The sequence below is a fragment of the Ascidiella aspersa genome, chromosome 1 (assembly GCF_963924565.1).
Source record: "Ascidiella aspersa chromosome 1, kaAscAspe10.2, whole genome shotgun sequence".
Taxonomy (NCBI): Eukaryota; Metazoa; Chordata; class Ascidiacea; order Phlebobranchia; family Ascidiidae; genus Ascidiella; species Ascidiella aspersa.
Window position 1 is genome coordinate 13,302,151 of NC_139447.1, and position 21,570 is coordinate 13,323,720.

The following is a 21,570-nucleotide window of genomic DNA, read 5'->3' on the forward strand; positions in this document are numbered from 1 at the left end:
TTATTATCTCATGATCAACCGTCTTAAGTGCGGTAGTGGATTAAACAGCAACACTGATAACACTTTTCTAACATTTTATCAACTTGGATCGAAAAAAAAATGACATGACTGTAACACTTATTGAAGATGATAACCTCATTAACTAAAGTTGGCAGCTGGCTTGTTGGTCTAGGGGTATGATTCTCGCTTTGGGTGCGAGATGTCCCGGGTTCCAATCCCGGACGAGCCCTAATCTTTCAACTGAATCACAAGGTATTACTTCGGGGATTATTTGCGAGTTTTGTTAATTGTTTTGCTTAAAAAATTTCGAATCAATTCAGCATAGACTTTAGAAGTATATGACATTCAATCGCTTGAATATCTCATGATCAACCGTCTTAAGTGCGGTAGTGGATTAAACAGCAACACTGATAAGACTTTTCTTACATTTTATCGACAAGGATTGAAAAGAAAATGACATGACTGTAACACTTATTGAAGATGATAACCTCATTAACTAAAGTTGGCAGCTGGCTTGTTGGTCTAGGGGTATGATTCTCGCTTTGGGTGCGAGATGTCCCGGGTTCCAATCCCGGACGAGCCCTAATCTTTAACTAAATCAACAAGGTATTACTTCGCGGATTATTTGCGAGTTTTGTTAATCGTTTTGCTTAAAAATTTTCGAATCAATTCAGCATAGACTTTAGAAATATATTGACATTCAATCGCTTGAATATCTCATGATCAACCGTCTTAAGTGCGGTAGTGGATTAAACAGCAACACTGATAAGACTTTTCTTACATTTTATCGACTTGGATTGAAAAGAAAATGACATGACTGTAACACTTATTGAAAATGATAAACTCATTAACTAAAGTTGGCAGCTGGCTCGTTGGTCTAGGGGTATATCTCGCTTTGGGTGCGAGAGGTCCCGGGTTCAAATCCCGGACGAGCCCTCGTTTTTGACAATAAAAGCAAGGTGATACTTCAGGGAATTGTATTTTCATTTGTCTGTTGTTTTTGACTGTAACAAGGGTTCAGATGTAGGATACTAAAGAAAATAACGATGATTGATAGGTATTCGTAGTCAAAACTAAATCAAATCAAAGTTTCAAACCAAAGCAGAATATTAATTTACATGACAAAAAAATAACCTCCCCGTCGGGGAATCGAACCCCGGTCTCCCGCGTGACAGGCGGGGATACTGACCACTATACTAACGAGGAACCCGACTGTGATTTTACATAATAAGAACCATGTGTATTTATAACACACTAATTTTGAAAACAAACATTTTCCTTGTGCTGAATTAGAATAGTTTGTCCCACCTTAATAACTAAATGTTCTGAATAACTTAAATTAGATCTATCGTGTTTAATAGCGTTAAAAACGAAAACAAACCTAACAAACCAATGTTCTAAAAATGGGTTAATTGACTTCCAATTGAAAAACAAGATTATCAAGAGATTTGAAACGTATTTTAAATAAAGACAGGATTGTAATATTTAATCAAAATAAAAAACTTAGTTCAATATGTTACAGCGTAATGGCTCGTTGGTCTAGGGGTATGATTCTCGCTTAGGATGCAAGAGGTCTCGGGTTCCAATCCCGCACGAGCCCTAATCTTTTAACTAAATCAACAAGGTATTACTTCGGGGATTATTTGCGAGTTTTGTTAATTGTTTTGCTTAAAAAATTTCGAATCAATTCAGCATAGACTTTAGAAGTATATTGACATTCAATCACTTGATTATCTCATGATCAACCGTCTTAAGTGCGGTAGTGGATTAAACAGAAACACTGATAAGATTTTTCTAACATTTTATCGACTTGGATCGAAAAAAAATATGACATGCCTGTAACACTTATTGAAAATGATAACCTTCATTAACTAATGTTGGCAGCTGGCTCGTTGGTCTAGGGGTATAATTCTCGCTTTGGGTGCGAGAGGTCCCGGGTTCAAATCCCGGACGAGACCTCTTTTTTGACAATAAAAGCAAGGTGATACTTCAGGCAATTGTATTTTCATTTGTCTGTTGTTTTTGACTGTAACAAGGGTTCAGATGTAGAGTACAAAAGAAAATAATGAGGATTGATAGGTATTCGTAGTCAATACTAAATCAAATCAAAGTTTCAAACCAAAGCAGAATATTAATTTACATGACAAAAAAATAACCTCCCCGTCGGGGAATCGAACCCCGGTCTCCCGGGTGACAGGCGGGGATACTGACCACTATACTAACGAGGAACCCGACTGTGACTTGACATAATAAGAACCATGTGTATTTATAACACACTAATTTTGAAAACAAACATTTTCCTTGTGCTGAATAAGAATAGTTTGTCCCACCTTAATAACTAAATGTTCTGAACAACTTAAATTATATCTATCGTGTTTAATAGCGTTAAAAACGAAAACAAACCTAACAAACCAATGTTCTCAAAATGGGTTAATTGACTTCCAATTGAAACACAAGATTATCAAGAATTTTGAAACGTATTTTAAAAAAAGACAATTTTGCAATATTTAATCGAAAAGAAAACTTAATTCAATATGTTACAGCGTAATGGCTCGTTGGTCTAGGGGTATGATTCTCGCTTAGGGAGCAAGATGTCCCGGGTTCCAATCCCGGACGAGCCCTAATCTTTGAACTGAATCACAAGGTATTACTTCGGGGATTATTTGCGAGTTTTGTTAAATATTTTGCTTAAAAAATTTCGAATCAATTCAGCATAGACTTTAGAAGTATATTGACATTCAATCACTTTGAATATCTCATGATCAACCTTCTTAAGTGCGGTAGTGGATTAAACAGCAACACTGATAAAACTTTTCTAACATTTTATCGACTTGGATCAAAAAAAAATGACATGACTGTAACACTTATTGAAAATTGTAACCTCATTAACCAATGTTGGCAGCTGGCTCTTTGGTCTAGGGGTATGATTCTCGCTTTGGGTGCGAGAGGTCCCGGGTTCAAATCCCGGACGAGCCCTAATCTTTTAAATAAATCAACAAGGTATTACTTCGGGGATTATTTGCGAGTTTTGTTAATTGTTTTGCTTAAAAAATTTTGAATCAATTTAGTATAGACTTTAGAAGTATATTGTCATTCAATCACTTGATTGTCTCATGATTAACCGTCTTATGTGCGTTAGTGGAGGAAACAGCAACACTGATAAGGCTTTTCTGACATTTTATCGACTTGGATCGAAAAAAAAAATGACATGACTGTAACATTTATTGAAAATCAGAACCTCATTAACTAGTGTTTGCAGCTGGCTCATCGTTACACTTATTGAAAATCAGAACTTCATAAACTATTTTGGCAGCTGGCTCGTTGGTCTAGGGGTATGATTCTCGCTTTGGGTGCAAGAGGTCCCGGGTTCAAATCCCGGACGAGCCCTTATTTTTGACAATAAAAGCAAGGTGGTACTTTAGTCAATTGTATTTTCATTTGTCTGTTTTTTTTTACTGTAACAAGGGTTCATATGTAGAATACTAAAAAAATAACGAGGATTGATAGGTATTCGTAGTCAATACTAAATCAAATCAAAGTTTCAAACCAAAGCAGAATATTAATTTACTTGACAAAAAATAACCTCCCCGTCGGGGAATCGACCCCGGTCTCCCGCGTGACAGTCGGGATTACTGACCACTATACTAACGAGGAACCCGACTGTGATTTGACATAATAAGAACCATATGTATTTATAACACACTAATTTTGAAAACAAACATTTTCCTTGTGCTGAATAAGAATACTTCGTCCCACCTTAATAACTAAATGTTCTGAATAACTTAAATTAGATCTATCGTGTTTAATAGCGTTAAAAATGAAAACAAACCGAACAAACCAATGTTCTCAAAATGGGTTAGTTGACTTCCAATTGAAAAACAAGATTATCAAGAATTTTGAAACGGATTTTAAAAAAAGACACGATTGTGTGATATTTAATCAAAAAGAAAACTTAATTCAATATGTGGCAGCCTGATGGCTCGTTGGTCTAGGGGAATGATTCTCGCTTAGGGTGCGAGAAGTCCCGGATTCCAATCGCGGACGAGCCCTAATCTTTTAAATAAATCAACAAGGTATTACTTCGGGGATTATTTGCGAGTTTTGTTAATTGTTTTGCTTAAAAAATTTCGAATCAATTCAGCAGAGACTTGAGAAGTATATTGACATTCAATCACTTGATTGTCTCATGATTAACCGTCTTATGTGCGGTAGTGGATGAAACAGCAACACTGATAAGACTTTTCTAACATTTTATCGACTTGGATGAAAAAAAAATGACATGAGTGTAACACTTATTGAAAATCAGAACTTCATTAACTATTTTGACAGCTGGCTCGTTGGTCTAGGGGTATGATTCTCGCTTTGGGTGCGAGAGGTCCCGGGTTCAAATCCCGGACTAGCCCCAATCTTTTAAATAAATCAACAAGGTATTACTTCGGGGATTATTTGCGAGTTTTGTTAATTGTTTTACTTAAAAAATTTCGAATCAATTCAGCATAGACTTTAGAAGTATATTGACTTTCAATCACTTGATTGTCTCATGATTAACCGTCTTATGTGCGGTAGTGGATGAAACAGCAACACTGATAAACTTTTCCAACATTTTATCGACTTGAATCGAAAAAAAAAATGACATGAGTGTAACACTTATTGAAAGTTGGTCTAGGGGTATGATTCTCGCTTTGGGTGCGAGAGGTCCCGGGTTCAAATCCCGGACGAGCCCTAATCTTTTAAATAAATCAACAAGGTATTAATTCGTGGATTATTTGCGAGTTTTGTTAATTGTTTTGCTTAAAAAATTTCGAATCAATTCAGCAGAGACTTTAGAAGTATATTGACATTCAATCACTTGATTGTCTCATGATTAACCGTCTTATGTGCGGTAGTGGATGAAACAGCAACACTGATAAGACTTTTCTAACATTTTATCGACTTGGATGGAAAAAAAATGACATGAGTGTAACACTTATTGAAAATCAGAACTTCATTAACTATTTTGACAGCTGGCTCGTTGGTCTAGGGGTATGATTCTCGCTTTGGGTGCGAGAGGTCCCGGGTTCAAATCCCGGACTAGCCCCAATCTTTTAAATAAATCAACAAGGTATTACTTCGGGGATTATTTGCGAGTTTTGTTAATTGTTTTACTTAAAAAATTTCGAATCAATTCAGCATAGACTTTAGAAGTATATTGACTTTCAATCACTTGATTGTCTCATGATTAACCGTCTTATGTGCGGTAGTGGATGAAACAGCAACACTGATAAGACTTTTCCAACATTTTATCGACTTGAATCGAAAAAAAAAAATGACATGAGTGTAACACTTATTGAAAGTTGGTCTAGGGGTATGATTCTCGCTTTGGGTGCGAGAGGTCCCGGGTTCAAATCCCGGACGAGCCCTAATCTTTTAATTAAATCAACAAGGTATTAATTCGTGGATTATTTGCGAGTTTTGTTAATTGTTTTGCTTAAAAAATTTCGAATCAATTCAGCAGAGACTTTAGAAGTATATTGACTTTCAATCACTTGATTGTCTCATGATTAACCGTCTTATGTGCGGTAGTGGATGAAACAGCAACACTGATAAGACTTTTCTAACATTTTATCGACTTGAATCGAAAAAAAAATGACATGACTGTAACACTTATTGAAAATGATAACCTCATTAACTAATGTTGGCAGCTGGCTCGTTGGTCTAGGGGTATGATTCTCGCTTTGGGGGCGAGAGGTCCCGGGTTCAAATCCTGGACGAGCCCTACTCTTTTAAATAAATCAACAAGGTATTACTTCGGGGATTATTTGCGAATTTTGTTAATTGTTTTGCTTAAAAAATTTCGAATCAATTCAGCATAGACTTTAGAAATATATTGACATTCAATCACTTGATTGTCTCATAATTAACCGTCTTATGTGCGGTAGTGGATGAAACAGCAACACTGATAAGACTTTTCTAACATTTTATCGACTTGGATGAAAAAAAATGACATGAGTGTAACACTTATTGAAAATCAGAACTTCATTAACTATTTTGACAGCTGGCTCGTTGGTCTAGGGGTATGATTCTCGCTTTGGGTGCGAGAGGTCCCGGGTTCAAATCCCGGACGAGCCCCAATCTTTTAAATAAATCAACAAGGTATTACTTCGGGGATTATTTGCGAGTTTTGTTAATTGTTTTACTTAAAAAATTTCGAATCAATTCAGCATAGACTTTAGAAGTATATTGACTTTCAATCACTTGATTGTCTCATGATTAACCGTCTTATGTGCGGTAGTGGATGAAACAGCAACACTGATAAGACTTTTCCAACATTTTATCGACTTGAATCGAAAAAAAAAATGACATGAGTGTAACACTTATTGAAAGTTGGTCTAGGGGAATGATTCTCGCTTTGCGTGCGAGAGGTCCCGGGTTCAAATCCCGGACGAGCCCTAATCTTTTAAATAAATCAACAAGGTATTAATTCGTGGATTATTTGCGAGTTTTGTTAATTGTTTTGCTTAAAAAATTTCGAATCAATTCAGCAGAGACTTTAGAAGTATATTGACATTCAATCACTTGATTGTCTCATGATTAACCGTCTTATGTGCGGTAGTGGATGAAACAGCACCACTGATAAGACTTTTCTAACATTTTATCGACTTGGATGGAAAAAAAATGACATGAGTGTAACACTTATTGAAAATCAGAACTTCATTAACTATTTTGACAGCTGGCTCGTTGGTCTAGGGGTATGATTCTCGCTTTGGGTGCGAGAGGTCCCGGGTTCAAATCCCGGACGAGCCCCAATCTTTTAAATAAATCAACAAGGTATTACTTCGGGGATTATTTGCGAGTTTTGTTAATTGTTTTACTTAAAAAATTTCGAATCAATTCAGCATAGACTTTAGAAGTATATTGACTTTCAATCACTTGATTGTCTCATGATTAACCGTCTTATGTGCGGTAGTGGATGAAACAGCAACACTGATAAGACTTTTCCAACATTTTATCGACTTGAATCGAAAAAAAAAAATGACATGAGTGTAACACTTATTGAAAGTTGGTCTAGGGGTATGATTCTCGCTTTGGGTGCGAGAGGTCCCGGGTTCAAATCCCGGACGAGCCCTAATCTTATAATTAAATCAACAAGGTATTAATTCGTGGATTATTTGCGAGTTTTGTTAATTGTTTTGCTTAAAAAATTTCGAATCAATTCAGCAGAGACTTTAGAAGTATATTGACTTTCAATCACTTGATTGTCTCATGATTAACCGTCTTATGTGCGGTAGTGGATGAAACAGCAACACTGATAAGACTTTTCTAACATTTTATCGACTTGAATCGAAAAAAAAATGACATGACTGTAACACTTATTGAAAATGATAACCTCATTAACTAATGTTGGCAGCTGGCTCGTTGGTCTAGGGGTATGATTCTCGCTTTGGGGGCGAGAGGTCCCGGGTTCAAATCCTGGACGAGCCCTACTCTTTTAAATAAATCAACAAGGTATTACTTCGGGGATTATTTGCGAATTTTGTTAATTGTTTTGCTTAAAAAATTTCGAATCAATTCAGCATAGACTTTAGAAATATATTGACATTCAATCACTTGATTGTCTCATAATTAACCGTCTTATGTGCGGTAGTGGATGAAACAGCAACACTGATAAGACTTTTCTAACATTTTATCGACTTGGATGAAAAAAAATGACATGAGTGTAACACTTATTGAAAATCAGAACTTCATTAACTATTTTGACAGCTGGCTCGTTGGTCTAGGGGTATGATTCTCGCTTTGGGTGCGAGAGGTCCCGGGTTCAAATCCCGGACGAGCCCCAATCTTTTAAATAAATCAACAAGGTATTACTTCGGGGATTATTTGCGAGTTTTGTTAATTGTTTTACTTAAAAAATTTCGAATCAATTCAGCATAGACTTTAGAAGTATATTGACTTTCAATCACTTGATTGTCTCATGATTAACCGTCTTATGTGCGGTAGTGGATGAAACAGCAACACTGATAAGACTTTTCCAACATTTTATCGACTTGAATCGAAAAAAAAAATGACATGAGTGTAACACTTATTGAAAGTTGGTCTAGGGGAATGATTCTCGCTTTGGGTGCGAGAGGTCCCGGGTTCAAATCCCGGACGAGCCCTAATCTTTTAAATAAATCAACAAGGTATTAATTCGTGGATTATTTGCGAGTTTTGTTAATTGTTTTGCTTAAAAAATTTCGAATCAATTCAGCAGAGACTTTAGAAGTATATTGACATTCAATCACTTGATTGTCTCATGATTAACCGTCTTATGTGCGGTAGTGGATGAAACAGCACCACTGATAAGACTTTTCTAACATTTTATCGACTTGGATGGAAAAAAAATGACATGAGTGTAACACTTATTGAAAATCAGAACTTCATTAACTATTTTGACAGCTGGCTCGTTGGTCTAGGGGTATGATTCTCGCTTTGGGTGCGAGAGGTCCCGTGTTCAAATCCCGGACGAGCCCCAATCTTTTAAATAAATCAACAAGGTATTACTTCGGGGATTATTTGCGAGTTTTGTTAATTGTTTTGCTTAAAAAATTTCGAATCAATTCAGCATAGACTTTAGAAGTATATTGACTTTCAATCACTTGATTGTCTCATGATTAACCGTCTTATGTGCGGTAGTGGATGAAACAGCAACACTGATAAGACTTTTCTAACATTTTATCGACTTGAATCAAAAAAAAAATGACATGACTGTAACACTTATTGAAAATGATAACCTCATTAACTAATGTTGGCAGCTGGCTCGTTGGTCTAGGGGTATGATTCTCGCTTTGGGTGCGAGAGGTCCCGGGTTCAAATCCCGGACGAGCCCTACTCTTTTAAATAAATCAACAAGGTATTACTTCGGGGATTATTTGCGAGTTTTGTTAATTGTTTTGCTTAAAAAATTTCGAATCAATTCAGCATAGACTTTAGAAATATATTGACATTCAATCACTTGATTGTCTCATGATTAACCGTCTTATGTGCGTTAGTGGAGGAAACAGAAACACTGATAAGACTTTTCTGACATTTTATCGACTAGGATCGAAAAAAAAATGACATGACTGTAACACTTATTGCAAATCAGAACCTCATTAACTATTTTGGCAGCTGGCTCGTTGGGTTAGGGGTATGATTCTCGCTTTGGGTGCGAGAGGTCCCGGGTTCAAATCCCGGACGAGCCCTCTTTTTTGACAATAAAAGTAAGGTGGTACTTTAGACAATTGTATTTTCATTTGTCTGTTTTTTTTTACTGTAATAAGGGTTCATATGTAGAATACTAAAGAAAATAACGAGGATTGATATATATTCGTAGACAATACTAAATCAAATCAAAGTTTCAAACCAAAGCAGAATATTAATTTACTTGACAAAAAAATAACTTCCCCGTCGGGGAATCGAACCCCGGTCTCCCGCGTGACAGGCGGGGATACTGACCACTATACTAACGAGGAACCCGACTGTGATTTTACATAATAAGAACCATGTGTATTTATAACACACTAATTTTGAAAACAAACATTTTCCTTGTGCTGAATTAGAATAGTTTGTCCCACCTTAATAACTAAATGTTCTGAACAACTTAAATTATATCTATCGTGTTCAATAGCGTTAAAAACGAAAACAAACCTAACAAACCAATGTTCTCAAAATGGGTTAATTGACTTCCAATTGAAAAACAAGATTATCAAGAAGTTTGAAACGTATTTTAAAAGAAGACACGATTGCAATATTTAATCCCCCCAAAAAACTTAATTCAATATGTTTCAGCGTAATGGCTCGTTGGTCTAGGGGTATGATTCTCGCTTATGGTGCGAGAGGTCCCGTGTTCAAATCCAGGACGAGCCCTAATCTTTTAAATAAATCAACAAGGTATTACTTCGAGGATTATTTGCGAGTTTTGTTAATTGTTTTGCTTAAAAAATTTCGAATCAATTCAGCATAGACTTTAGAAGTATATTGACATTCAATCACTTGATTGTCTCATGATTAACCGTCTTAAGTGCGGTAGTGGATAAAACAGCAACACTGGTAAGACTTTTCTAACATTTCATCGACTTGGATCGAAAAAAAATGACATGACTGTAACACTTATTGAAAATTGCAACCTCATTAACTGATGTTGGCAGTTGGCTCGTTGGTCTAGGGGTATGATTCTCGCTTATGGTGCGAGAGGTCCCGTGTTCAAATCCAGGACGAGCCCTAATCTTTTAAATAAATCAACAAGGTATTACTTCGGGGATTATTTGCGAGTTTTGTTAATTGTTTTGCTTAAAAAATTTCGAATCAATTCAGCATAGACTTTAGAAATATATTGACATTCAATCACTTGATTGTCTCATGATTAACCGTCTTATGAGCGGTAGTGGAAGAAACAGCAACACTGATAAGACTTTTCTAACATTTTATCGACTTGGATCGAAAAAAAATGACATGGCTGTAACACTTATTGAAAATCAGATCCTCATTAACTAGTGTTTGCAGCTGGCTCGTTATACTTATTGAAAATCAGAACTTCATAAACTATTTTTGCAGCTGGCTCCTTGGTCTAGGGGTATCATTCTCGCTTTGGGTGCGAGAGGTCCCGTGTTCAAATCCCGGACGAGCCATCGTGTTTGACAATAAAAGCAAGGTGGTACTTTAGTCAATTGTATTTTCATTTGTCTGTTTTTTTTTTTACTGTAACAAGGGTTCATATGTAGAATACTAAAGAAAATAACGAGGATTAATAGGTATTCTTAGTCAATACTAAATCAAATCAAAGTTTTAAACCAAAGCAGAATATTATTTACTTGACAAAAACATAACCTCCCCGTCGGGGAATCGAACCTCGGTCTCCCGCGTGACAGGCAGGGATACTGACCACTATACTAACAAGGAACCTGACTGCGATTTGACATAATAAGAACCATATGTATTTATAACACACTAATTTTAAAAACGGGCATTTTCCTTGTGCTGAATAAGAATAGTTTGTCCCACCTTAACAACTAAATGTTCTGAATAACTTAAATTCGATCTATGGTGTTGAATAGCGTTAAAAACGAAATCAAACCTAACAAACCAATGTTCTCAAAATGGGTTAGTTGACTTCCAATTGAAAAACAAGATTATCAAGAATTTTGAAACGGATTTTAAATAAAGACACGATTGTGTGATATTTAATCAAAAAGAAAACTTAATTCAATATGTGGCAGCCTTATGGCTCGTTGGTCTAGGGGAATGATTCTCGCTTAGGGTGCGAGAGGTCCCGGATTCCAATCCCGGACGAGCCCTAATCTTTTAAATAAATCAACAAGGTATTACTTCGGGGATTATTTGCGAGTTTTGTTAATTGTTTTGCTTAAAAAATTTCGAATCAATTCAGCAGAGACTTTAGAAGTATATTGACATTCAATCACTTGATTGTCTCATGATTAACCGTCTTATGTGCGGTAGTGGATGAAACAGCAACACTGATAAGACTTTTCTAACATTTTATCGACTTGGATGGAAAAAAATGACATGAATGTAACACTTATTGAAAATCAGAACTTCATTAACTATTTTGACAGCTGGCTCGTTGGTCTAGGGGTATGATTCTCGCTTTGGGTGCGAGAGGTCCCGGGTTCAAATCCCGGACGAGCCCCAATCTTTTAAATAAATCAACAAGGAATTACTTCGGGGATTATTTGCGAGTTTTGTTAATTGTTTTGCTTAAAAAATTTCGAATCAATTCAGCATAGACTTTAGAAGTATATTGACTTTCAATCACTTGATTGTCTCATGATTAACCGTCTTATGTGCGGTAGTGGATGAAACAGCAACACTGATAAGACTTTTCTAACATTTTATCGACTTGAATCGAAAAAAAAAATGACATGAATGTAACACTTATTGAAAGTTGGTCTAGGGGTATGATTCTCGCTTTGGGTGCGAGAGGTCCCGGGTTCAAATCCCGGACGAGCCCCAATCTTTTAAATAAATCAACAAGGTATTACTTCGGGGATTATTTGCGAGTTTTGTTAATTGTTTTGCTTAAAAAATTTCGAATCAATTCAGCATAGACTTTAGAAGTATATTGACTTTCAATCACTTGATTGTCTCATGATTAACCGTCTTATGTGCGGTAGTGGATGAAACAGCAACACTGATAAGACTTTTCTAACATTTTATCGACTTGAATCGAAAAAAAAAATGACATGAATGTAACACTTATTGAAAGTTGGTCTAGGGGTATGATTCTCGCTTTGGGTGCGAGAGGTCCCGGGTTCAAATCCCGGACGAGCCCTAATCTTTTAAATAAATCAACAAGGTATTAATTCGTGGATTATTTGCGAGTTTTGTTAATTGTTTTGCTTAAAAAATTTCGAATCAATTCAGCATAGACTTTGGAAGATTATTGACATTCAATCACTTGATTAACTCATGATTAACCGTCTTATGTGCGGTAGTGGATGAAACAGCAACACTGATAAGACTTTTCTAACATTTTATCGACTTGGATGGAAAAAAATGACATGAGTGTAACACTTATTGAAAATCAGAACTTCATAAACTCTTTTGACAGCTGGCTCGTTGGTCAAGGGGTATGCTTCTCGCTTTGGGTGCGAGAGGTCCCGGGTTCAAATCCTGGACGAGCCCTACTCTTTTAAATAAATCAACAAGGTATTACTTCGGGGATTATTTGCGAATTTTGTTAATTGTTTTGCTTAAAAAATTTCGAATCAATTCAGCATAGACTTTAGAAATATATTGACATTCAATCACTTGATTGTCTCATAATTAACCGTCTTATGTGCGGTAGTGGATGAAACAGCAACACTGATAAGACTTTTCTAACATTTTATCGACTTGGATGAAAAAAAATGACATGAGTGTAACACTTATTGAAAATCAGAACTTCATTAACTATTTTGACAGCTGGCTCGTTGGTCTAGGGGTATGATTCTCGCTTTGGGTGCGAGAGGTCCCGGGTTCAAATCCCGGACGAGCCCCAATCTTTTAAATAAATCAACAAGGTATTACTTCGGGGATTATTTGCGAGTTTTGTTAATTGTTTTACTTAAAAAATTTCGAATCAATTCAGCATAGACTTTAGAAGTATATTGACTTTCAATCACTTGATTGTCTCATGATTAACCGTCTTATGTGCGGTAGTGGATGAAACAGCAACACTGATAAGACTTTTCCAACATTTTATCGACTTGAATCGAAAAAAAAAATGACATGAGTGTAACACTTATTGAAAGTTGGTCTAGGGGAATGATTCTCGCTTTGGGTGCGAGAGGTCCCGGGTTCAAATCCCGGACGAGCCCTAATCTTTTAAATAAATCAACAAGGTATTAATTCGTGGATTATTTGCGAGTTTTGTTAATTGTTTTGCTTAAAAAATTTCGAATCAATTCAGCAGAGACTTTAGAAGTATATTGACATTCAATCACTTGATTGTCTCATGATTAACCGTCTTATGTGCGGTAGTGGATGAAACAGCACCACTGATAAGACTTTTCTAACATTTTATCGACTTGGATGGAAAAAAAATGACATGAGTGTAACACTTATTGAAAATCAGAACTTCATTAACTTTTTTGACAGCTGGCTCGTTGGTCTAGGGGTATGATTCTCGCTTTGGGTGCGAGAGGTCCCGGGTTCAAATCCCGGACGAGCCCCAATCTTTTAAATAAATCAACAAGGTATTACTTCGGGGATTATTTGCGAGTTTTGTTAATTGTTTTGCTTAAAAAATTTCGAATCAATTCAGCATAGACTTTAGAAGTATATTGACTTTCAATCACTTGATTGTCTCATGATTAACCGTCTTATGTGCGGTAGTGGATGAAACAGCAACACTGATAAGACTTTTCTAACATTTTATCGACTTGAATCAAAAAAAAAATGACATGACTGTAACACTTATTGAAAATGATAACCTCATTAACTAATGTTGGCAGCTGGCTCGTTGGTCTAGGGGTATGATTCTCGCTTTGGGTGCGAGAGGTCCCGGGTTCAAATCCCGGACGAGCCCTACTCTTTTAAATAAATCAACAAGGTATTACTTCGGGGATTATTTGCGAGTTTTGTTAATTGTTTTGCTTAAAAAATTTCGAATCAATTCAGCATAGACTTTAGAAATATATTGACATTCAATCACTTGATTGTCTCATGATTAACCGTCTTATGTGCGTTAGTGGAGGAAACAGAAACACTGATAAGACTTTTCTGACATTTTATCGACTAGGATCGAAAAAAAAATGACATGACTGTAACACTTATTGCAAATCAGAACCTCATTAACCATTTTGGCAGCTGGCTCGTTGGGTTAGGGGTATGATTCTCGCTTTGGGTGCGAGAGGTCCCGGGTTCAAATCCCGGACGAGCCCTCGTTTTTGACAATAAAAGTAAGGTGGTACTTTAGACAATTGTATTTTCATTTGTCTGTTTTTTTTTACTGTAATAAGGGTTCATATGTAGAATACTAAAGAAAATAACGAGGATTGATATATATTCGTAGACAATACTAAATCAAATCAAAGTTTCAAACCAAAGCAGAATATTAATTTACTTGACAAAAAAATAACTTCCCCGTCGGGGAATCGAACCCCGGTCTCCCGCGTGACAGGCGGGGATACTGACCACTATACTAACGAGGAACCCGACTGTGATTTTACATAATAAGAACCATGTGTATTTATAACACACTAATTTTGAAAACAAACATTTTCCTTGTGCTGAATTAGAATAGTTTGTCCCACCTTAATAACTAAATGTTCTGAACAACTTAAATTATATCTATCGTGTTCAATAGCGTTAAAAACGAAAACAAACCTAACAAACCAATGTTCTCAAAATGGGTTAATTGACTTCCAATTGAAAAACAAGATTATCAAGAATTTTGAAACGTATTTTAAAAGAAGACACGATTGCAATATTTAATCCCCCCAAAAAACTTAATTCAATATGTTTCAGCGTAATGGCTCGTTGGTCTAGGGGTATGATTCTCGCTTATGGTGCGAGAGGTCCCGTGTTCAAATCCAGGACGAGCCCTAATCTTTTAAATAAATCAACAAGGTATTACTTCGAGGATTATTTGCGAGTTTTGTTAATTGTTTTGCTTAAAAAATTTCGAATCAATTCAGCATAGACTTTAGAAGTATATTGACATTCAATCACTTGATTGTCTCATGATTAACCGTCTTAAGTGCGGTAGTGGATAAAACAGCAACACTGGTAAGACTTTTCTAACATTTCATCGACTTGGATCGAAAAAAAATGACATGACTGTAACACTTATTGAAAATTGCAACCTCATTAACTGATGTTGGCAGTTGGCTCGTTGGTCTAGGGGTATGATTCTCGCTTATGGTGCGAGAGGTCCCGTGTTCAAATCCAGGACGAGCCCTAATCTTTTAAATAAATCAACAAGGTATTACTTCGGGGATTATTTGCGAGTTTTGTTAATTGTTTTGCTTAAAAAATTTCGAATCAATTCAGCATAGACTTTAGAAATATATTGACATTCAATCACTTGATTGTCTCATGATTAACCGTCTTATGAGCGGTAGTGGAAGAAACAGCAACACTGATAAGACTTTTCTAACATTTTATCGACTTGGATCGAAAAAAAATGACATGGCTGTAACACTTATTGAAAATCAGATCCTCATTAACTAGTGTTTGCAGCTGGCTCGTTATACTTATTGAAAATCAGAACTTCATAAACTATTTTTGCAGCTGCCTCCTTGGTCTAGGGGTATCATTCTCGCTTTGGGTGCGAGAGGTCCCGGGTTCAAATCCCGGACGAGCCATCGTGTTTGACAATAAAAGCAAGGTGGTACTTTAGTCAATTGTATTTTCATTTGTCTGTTTTTTTTTTTACTGTAACAAGGGTTCATATGTAGAATACTAAAGAAAATAACGAGGATTGATAGGTATTCTTAGTCAATACTAAATCAAATCAAAGTTTTAAACCAAAGCAGAATATTAATTTACTTGACAAAAACATAACCTCCCCGTCGGGGAATCGAACCTCGGTCTCCCGCGTGACAGGCAGGGATACTGACCACTATACTAACAAGGAACCTGACTGCGATTTGACATAATAAGAACCATATGTATTTATAACACACTAATTTTGAAAACGGGCATTTTCCTTGTGCTGAATAAGAATAGTTTGTCCCACCTTAACAACTAAATGTTCTGAATAACTTAAATTCGATCTATGGTGTTGAATAGCGTTAAAAACGAAATCAAACCTAACAAACCAATGTTCTCAAAATGGGTTAGTTGACTTCCAATTGAAAAACAAGATTATCAAGAATTTTGAAACGGATTTTAAATAAAGACACGATTGTGTGATATTTAATCAAAAAGAAAACTTAATTCAATATGTGGCAGCCTGATGGCTCGTTGGTCTAGGGCAGTGATTCCCAAACTTTTTCTCTCGCGTACCATTTTGAGCTTTTGTACAGTGTTCATGTACCACTTAAGTTAAGCCTACATCTGACTAGAATATCTCAAACTATAGCTATTTTAGCATATAAGAAAATGAGCATGTAGCTGTATTAAAGTTTGACATATGTCATTCCAAGAATACATAAAAGCCATAAATTAAACAAAACACAGCAAATAGTTTTAATGCGATTTATGTAGTTGTTTTTTCTCCACCAGCTGCTAACAATTAACGTTTTATTTTCCTGAACAACATAAGTGTTACGTCATAAACAAGCGAAACCTCAACTTAAAGGTAACTAAAACGCAAGATTGCAAATTACTCAATCTGAAAGTTTTCAAAGTTGAAAGTTTTCGGAAATGTATACAGATGCTTTGAAAATTTTATACGTAGTCGCGTACCACCTGAAAGACTCTCGCGTACCACCGGTGGTACGCGTACCACAGTTTGGGAACCACTGGTCTAGGGGAATGATTCTCGCTTATGTGCGGTAGTGGATGAAACAGCAACACTGATAAGACTTTTCTAACATTTTATCGACTTGGATGGAAAAAAAATGACATGAGTGTAACACTTATTGAAAATCAGAACTTCATTAACTATTTTGACAGCTGGCTCGTTGGTCTAGGGGTATGATTCTCGCTTTGGGTGCGAGAGGTCCCGGGTTCAAATCCCGGACCAGCCCCAATCTTTTAAATAAATCAACAAGGTATTACTTCGGGGATTATTTGCGAGTTTTGTTAATTGTTTTGCTTAAAAAATTTCGAATCAATTCAGCATAGACTTTAGAAGTATATTGACTTTCAATCACTTGATTGTCTCATGATTAACCGTCTTATGTGCGGTAGTGGATGAAACAGCAACACTGATAAGACTTTTCTAACATTTTATCGACTTGGATAGAAAAAAAAAAGACATGAGTGTAACACTTATTGAAAATCAGAACTTCGTTAACCATTTTGACAGCTGGCTCGTCATTTTAAAAAAAATTTTAAAAAAAGACACGATTGTGTGATATTTAATCAAAAAGAAAACTTAGTGGATGAAACAGCAACACTGATAAGACTTTTCTAACATTTTATCGACTTGGATGGGAAAAAAATGACATGAGTGTAACACTTATAGAAAATCAGAACTTCATTAACTATTTTGACAGCTGGCTCGTTGGTCTAGGGCTATGATTCTCGCTTCGGGTGCGAGAGATCCCGGGTTCAAATCCCGGACGAGCCCCAATCTTTTAAATAAATCAACAAGGTATTACTTCGGGGATTATTTGCGAGTTTTGTTAATTGTTTTGCTTAAAAAATTTCGAATCAATTCAGCATAGACTTTAGAAGTATATTGACATTCAATCGCTTGAATATCTCATGATCAACCGTCTTAAGTGCGGTAGTGGATTAAACAGCAACACTGATAAGACTTTTCTTACATTTTATCGACTTGGATCGAAAAAAAAATGACATGACTGTAACATTTATTGAAAATCAGAACCTCATTAACTAGTGTTTGCAGCTGGCTCGTTACACTTATTGAAAATCAGAACTTCGTAAACTGTTTTGGCAGCTGGCTCGTTGGTCTAGGGGTATGATTCTCGCTTTGGGTGCGAGAGGTCCCGGGTTCAAATCCCGGACGAGCCCTCGTTTTTGACAATAAAAGCAAGGTGGTACTTTAGACAATCGATTTTCATTTGTCTGTTTTTTTTTTGCTGTAACAAGGGTTCATATGTAGAATACTAAAGAAAATAACGAGGATTTATAGGTATTCGTAGTCAAAACTAAATCAAATCAAAGTTTCAAACCAAAGCAGAATATCAATTTACTTGACAAAAAAATAACCTCCCCGTCGGGGAATCGAACCCCGGTTTCCCGCGTGACAGGCGGGGATACTGACCACTATACTAACGAGGAACCCGACTGTGATTTGACATAATAAGAACCATATGTATTTATAAAACACTAATTTTGAAAACGGACATTTTCCTTGTGCTGAATAAGAATAGTTTGTCCCACCTTAACAACTAAATGTTCTGAATAACTTAAATTCGATCTATGGTGTTGAATAGCGTTAAAAACGAAATCAAACCTAACAAACCAATGTTCTCAAAATGGGTTAGTTGACTTCCAATTGAAAAACAAGATTATCAAGAATTTTGAAACGGATTTTAAATAAAGACACGATTGTGTGATATTTAATCAAAAAGAAAACTTAATTCAATATGTGGCAGCCTTATGGCTCGTTGGTCTAGGGGAATGATTCTCGCTTAGGGTGCGAGAGGTCCCGGATTCCAATCCCGGACGAGCCCTAATCTTTTAAATAAATCAACAAGGTATTACTTCGGGGATTATTTGCGAGTTTTGTTAATTGTTTTGCTTAAAAAATTTCGAATCAATTCAGCAGAGACTTTAGAAGTATATTGACATTCAATCACTTGATTGTCTCATGATTAACCGTCTTATGTGCGGTAGTGGATGAAACAGCAACACTGATAAGACTTTTCTAACATTTTATCGACTTGGATGGAAAAAAATGACATGAATGTAACACTTATTGAAAATCAGAACTTCATTAACTATTTTGACAGCTGGCTCGTTGGTCTAGGGGTATGATTCTCGCTTTGGGTGCGAGAGGTCCCGGGTTCAAATCCCGGACGAGCCCCAATCTTTTAAATAAATCAACAAGGAATTACTTCGGGGATTATTTGCGAGTTTTGTTAATTGTTTTGCTTAAAAAATTTCGAATCAATTCAGCATAGACTTTAGAAGTATATTGACTTTCAATCACTTGATTGTCTCATGATTAACCGTCTTATGTGCGGTAGTGGATGAAACAGCAACACTGATAAGACTTTTCTAACATTTTATCGACTTGAATCGAAAAAAAAAATGACATGAATGTAACACTTATTGAAAGTTGGTCTAGGGGTATGATTCTCGCTTTGGGTGCGAGAGGTCCCGGGTTCAAATCCCGGACGAGCCCCAATCTTTTAAATAAATCAACAAGGTATTACTTCGGGGATTATTTGCGAGTTTTGTTAATTGTTTTGCTTAAAAAATTTCGAATCAATTCAGCATAGACTTTAGAAGTATATTGACTTTCAATCACTTGATTGTCTCATGATTAACCGTCTTATGTGCGGTAGTGGATGAAACAGCAACACTGATAAGACTTTTCTAACATTTTATCGACTTGAATCGAAAAAAAAAATGACATGAATGTAACACTTGCTGAAAGTTGGTCTAGGGGTATGATTCTCGCTTTGGGTGCGAGAGGTCCCGGGTTCAAATCCCGGACGAGCCCTAATCTTTTAAATAAATCAACAAGGTATTAATTCGTGGATTATTTGCGAGTTTTGTTAATTGTTTTGCTTAAAAAATTTCGAATCAATTCAGCATAGACTTTGGAAGATTATTGACATTCAATCACTTGATTAACTCATGATTAACCGTCTTATGTGCGGTAGTGGATGAAACAGCAACACTGATAAGACTTTTCTAACATTTTATCGACTTGGATGGAAAAAAATGACATGAGTGTAACACTTATTGAAAATCAGAACTTCATAAACTCTTTTGACAGCTGGCTCGTTGGTCAAGGGGTATGCTTCTCGCTTTGGGTGCGAGAGGTCCCGGGTTCAAATCCCGGACGAGCCCTCGTTTTTGACAACAAAAGCAAGGTGGTAGTACTTTAGTCAATTGTATTTTCATTTGTCTGTTTTTTTTTACTGTAACAGGGGTTCCTATGTAGAAGACTAAAGAAAATAACGAGGATTGATAGGTATTCGTAGTCAATACTAAATCAAATCAAAGTTTCAAACCAAAGCAGAATATCAATTTACTTGACAAAAAAGTAACCTCCCCGTCGGGGAATCGAACCCCGGTCTCCCGCGTGACAGGCGGGGATACTGACCACTATACTAACGAGGAACCCGACTGTGATTTGACATAATAAGAACCATATGTATTTATAAAACACTAATTTTGAAAACGGACATTTTCCTTGTGCTGAATAAGAATAGTTTGTCCCACCTTAACAACTAAATGTTCTGAATAACTTAAATTCGATCTATGGTGTTGAATAGCGTTAAAAACGAAATCAAACCTAACAAACCAATGTTCTCAAAATGGGTTAGTTGACTTCCAATTGAAAAACAAGATTATCAAGAATTTTGAAACGGATTTTAAATAAAGACACGATTGTGTGATATTTAATCAAAAAGAAAACTTAATTCAATATGTGGCAGCCTTATGGCTCGTTGGTCTAGGGGAATGATTCTCGCTTAGGGTGCGAGAGGTCCCGGATTCCAATCCCGGACGAGCCCTAATCTTTTAAATAAATCAACAAGGTATTACTTCGGGGATTATTTGCGAGTTTTGTTAATTGTTTTGCTTAAAAAATTTCGAATCAATTCAGCAGAGACTTTAGAAGTATATTGACATTCAATCACTTGATTGTCTCATGATTAACCGTCTTATGTGCGGTAGTGGATGAAACAGCAACACTGATAAGACTTTTCTAACATTTTATCGACTTGGATGGAAAAAAATGACATGAATGTAACACTTATTGAAAATCAGAACTTCATTAACTATTTTGACAGCTGGCTCGTTGGTCTAGGGGTATGATTCTCGCTTTGGGTGCGAGAGGTCCCGGATTCCAATCCCGGACGAGCCCTAATCTTTTAAATAAATCAACAAGGTATTACTTCGGGGATTATTTGCGAGTTTTGTTAATTGTTTTGCTTAAAAAATTTCGAATCAATTCAGCAGAGACTTTAGAAGTATATTGACATTCAATCACTTGATTGTCTCATGATTAACCGTCTTATGTGCGGTAGTGGATGAAACAGCAACACTGATAAGACTTTTCTAACATTTTATCGACTTGGATGGAAAAAAATGACATGAATGTAACACTTATTGAAAATCAGAACTTCGTTAACCATTTTGACAGCAGGCTCGTTGGTCTAGGGGTATGATTCTCGCTTTGGGTGCGAGAGGTCCCGGGTTCAAATCCCGGACGAGCCCTCGTTTTTCACAATAAAAGCAAGGTGGTACTTTAGTCAATTGTATTTTCATTTGTCTGTTTTTTTTACTGTAACAGGGGTTCATATGAAGAATACTAAA

The 21,570-nt window shown here is 36.2% G+C and overlaps 30 non-coding genes across 30 annotated transcripts; 25 read left to right on the forward strand and 5 right to left on the reverse strand.

The window, feature by feature from the left end:
- Positions 1 to 157: 157 nt before the first annotated feature.
- Positions 158 to 229, forward strand: Trnap-ugg (transfer RNA proline (anticodon UGG)). The gene has a single exon. It is a non-coding gene; the product is annotated as a tRNA-Pro (tRNA).
- A 282-nt stretch (positions 230 to 511) lies between these two features.
- Positions 512 to 583, forward strand: Trnap-ugg (transfer RNA proline (anticodon UGG)). The gene has a single exon. It is a non-coding gene; the product is annotated as a tRNA-Pro (tRNA).
- A 551-nt stretch (positions 584 to 1,134) lies between these two features.
- Positions 1,135 to 1,206, reverse strand: Trnad-guc (transfer RNA aspartic acid (anticodon GUC)). The gene has a single exon. It is a non-coding gene; the product is annotated as a tRNA-Asp (tRNA).
- Positions 1,207 to 1,886: 680 nt separating this feature from the next.
- Trnap-ugg (transfer RNA proline (anticodon UGG)) lies at positions 1,887 to 1,959 on the forward strand. The gene has a single exon. It is a non-coding gene; the product is annotated as a tRNA-Pro (tRNA).
- A 945-nt stretch (positions 1,960 to 2,904) lies between these two features.
- On the forward strand, positions 2,905 to 2,976 carry Trnap-ugg (transfer RNA proline (anticodon UGG)). The gene has a single exon. It is a non-coding gene; the product is annotated as a tRNA-Pro (tRNA).
- A 339-nt stretch (positions 2,977 to 3,315) lies between these two features.
- On the forward strand, positions 3,316 to 3,387 carry Trnap-ugg (transfer RNA proline (anticodon UGG)). Its single transcript has one exon. It is a non-coding gene; the product is annotated as a tRNA-Pro (tRNA).
- A 944-nt stretch (positions 3,388 to 4,331) lies between these two features.
- Trnap-ugg (transfer RNA proline (anticodon UGG)) lies at positions 4,332 to 4,403 on the forward strand. Its single transcript has one exon. It is a non-coding gene; the product is annotated as a tRNA-Pro (tRNA).
- A 602-nt stretch (positions 4,404 to 5,005) lies between these two features.
- On the forward strand, positions 5,006 to 5,077 carry Trnap-ugg (transfer RNA proline (anticodon UGG)). Its single transcript has one exon. It is a non-coding gene; the product is annotated as a tRNA-Pro (tRNA).
- A 606-nt stretch (positions 5,078 to 5,683) lies between these two features.
- Trnap-ugg (transfer RNA proline (anticodon UGG)) lies at positions 5,684 to 5,755 on the forward strand. The gene has a single exon. It is a non-coding gene; the product is annotated as a tRNA-Pro (tRNA).
- Positions 5,756 to 6,036: 281 nt separating this feature from the next.
- Positions 6,037 to 6,108, forward strand: Trnap-ugg (transfer RNA proline (anticodon UGG)). The gene has a single exon. It is a non-coding gene; the product is annotated as a tRNA-Pro (tRNA).
- Positions 6,109 to 6,711: 603 nt separating this feature from the next.
- Positions 6,712 to 6,783, forward strand: Trnap-ugg (transfer RNA proline (anticodon UGG)). Its single transcript has one exon. It is a non-coding gene; the product is annotated as a tRNA-Pro (tRNA).
- A 606-nt stretch (positions 6,784 to 7,389) lies between these two features.
- On the forward strand, positions 7,390 to 7,461 carry Trnap-ugg (transfer RNA proline (anticodon UGG)). Its single transcript has one exon. It is a non-coding gene; the product is annotated as a tRNA-Pro (tRNA).
- Positions 7,462 to 7,742: 281 nt separating this feature from the next.
- Positions 7,743 to 7,814, forward strand: Trnap-ugg (transfer RNA proline (anticodon UGG)). The gene has a single exon. It is a non-coding gene; the product is annotated as a tRNA-Pro (tRNA).
- Positions 7,815 to 8,417: 603 nt separating this feature from the next.
- Positions 8,418 to 8,489, forward strand: Trnap-ugg (transfer RNA proline (anticodon UGG)). Its single transcript has one exon. It is a non-coding gene; the product is annotated as a tRNA-Pro (tRNA).
- Positions 8,490 to 8,773: 284 nt separating this feature from the next.
- Trnap-ugg (transfer RNA proline (anticodon UGG)) lies at positions 8,774 to 8,845 on the forward strand. The gene has a single exon. It is a non-coding gene; the product is annotated as a tRNA-Pro (tRNA).
- A 283-nt stretch (positions 8,846 to 9,128) lies between these two features.
- Trnap-ugg (transfer RNA proline (anticodon UGG)) lies at positions 9,129 to 9,200 on the forward strand. Its single transcript has one exon. It is a non-coding gene; the product is annotated as a tRNA-Pro (tRNA).
- A 198-nt stretch (positions 9,201 to 9,398) lies between these two features.
- Trnad-guc (transfer RNA aspartic acid (anticodon GUC)) lies at positions 9,399 to 9,470 on the reverse strand. The gene has a single exon. It is a non-coding gene; the product is annotated as a tRNA-Asp (tRNA).
- Positions 9,471 to 11,572: 2,102 nt separating this feature from the next.
- Trnap-ugg (transfer RNA proline (anticodon UGG)) lies at positions 11,573 to 11,644 on the forward strand. The gene has a single exon. It is a non-coding gene; the product is annotated as a tRNA-Pro (tRNA).
- A 1,276-nt stretch (positions 11,645 to 12,920) lies between these two features.
- On the forward strand, positions 12,921 to 12,992 carry Trnap-ugg (transfer RNA proline (anticodon UGG)). The gene has a single exon. It is a non-coding gene; the product is annotated as a tRNA-Pro (tRNA).
- Positions 12,993 to 13,595: 603 nt separating this feature from the next.
- Positions 13,596 to 13,667, forward strand: Trnap-ugg (transfer RNA proline (anticodon UGG)). The gene has a single exon. It is a non-coding gene; the product is annotated as a tRNA-Pro (tRNA).
- A 284-nt stretch (positions 13,668 to 13,951) lies between these two features.
- Positions 13,952 to 14,023, forward strand: Trnap-ugg (transfer RNA proline (anticodon UGG)). The gene has a single exon. It is a non-coding gene; the product is annotated as a tRNA-Pro (tRNA).
- A 283-nt stretch (positions 14,024 to 14,306) lies between these two features.
- Positions 14,307 to 14,378, forward strand: Trnap-ugg (transfer RNA proline (anticodon UGG)). Its single transcript has one exon. It is a non-coding gene; the product is annotated as a tRNA-Pro (tRNA).
- A 198-nt stretch (positions 14,379 to 14,576) lies between these two features.
- Trnad-guc (transfer RNA aspartic acid (anticodon GUC)) lies at positions 14,577 to 14,648 on the reverse strand. Its single transcript has one exon. It is a non-coding gene; the product is annotated as a tRNA-Asp (tRNA).
- A 2,412-nt stretch (positions 14,649 to 17,060) lies between these two features.
- On the forward strand, positions 17,061 to 17,132 carry Trnap-ugg (transfer RNA proline (anticodon UGG)). Its single transcript has one exon. It is a non-coding gene; the product is annotated as a tRNA-Pro (tRNA).
- A 473-nt stretch (positions 17,133 to 17,605) lies between these two features.
- On the forward strand, positions 17,606 to 17,677 carry Trnap-cgg (transfer RNA proline (anticodon CGG)). Its single transcript has one exon. It is a non-coding gene; the product is annotated as a tRNA-Pro (tRNA).
- A 335-nt stretch (positions 17,678 to 18,012) lies between these two features.
- Positions 18,013 to 18,084, forward strand: Trnap-ugg (transfer RNA proline (anticodon UGG)). The gene has a single exon. It is a non-coding gene; the product is annotated as a tRNA-Pro (tRNA).
- A 198-nt stretch (positions 18,085 to 18,282) lies between these two features.
- Positions 18,283 to 18,354, reverse strand: Trnad-guc (transfer RNA aspartic acid (anticodon GUC)). Its single transcript has one exon. It is a non-coding gene; the product is annotated as a tRNA-Asp (tRNA).
- Positions 18,355 to 19,030: 676 nt separating this feature from the next.
- Trnap-ugg (transfer RNA proline (anticodon UGG)) lies at positions 19,031 to 19,102 on the forward strand. Its single transcript has one exon. It is a non-coding gene; the product is annotated as a tRNA-Pro (tRNA).
- A 1,196-nt stretch (positions 19,103 to 20,298) lies between these two features.
- Trnad-guc (transfer RNA aspartic acid (anticodon GUC)) lies at positions 20,299 to 20,370 on the reverse strand. Its single transcript has one exon. It is a non-coding gene; the product is annotated as a tRNA-Asp (tRNA).
- A 1,029-nt stretch (positions 20,371 to 21,399) lies between these two features.
- Positions 21,400 to 21,471, forward strand: Trnap-ugg (transfer RNA proline (anticodon UGG)). Its single transcript has one exon. It is a non-coding gene; the product is annotated as a tRNA-Pro (tRNA).
- Positions 21,472 to 21,570: the final 99 nt, after the last annotated feature.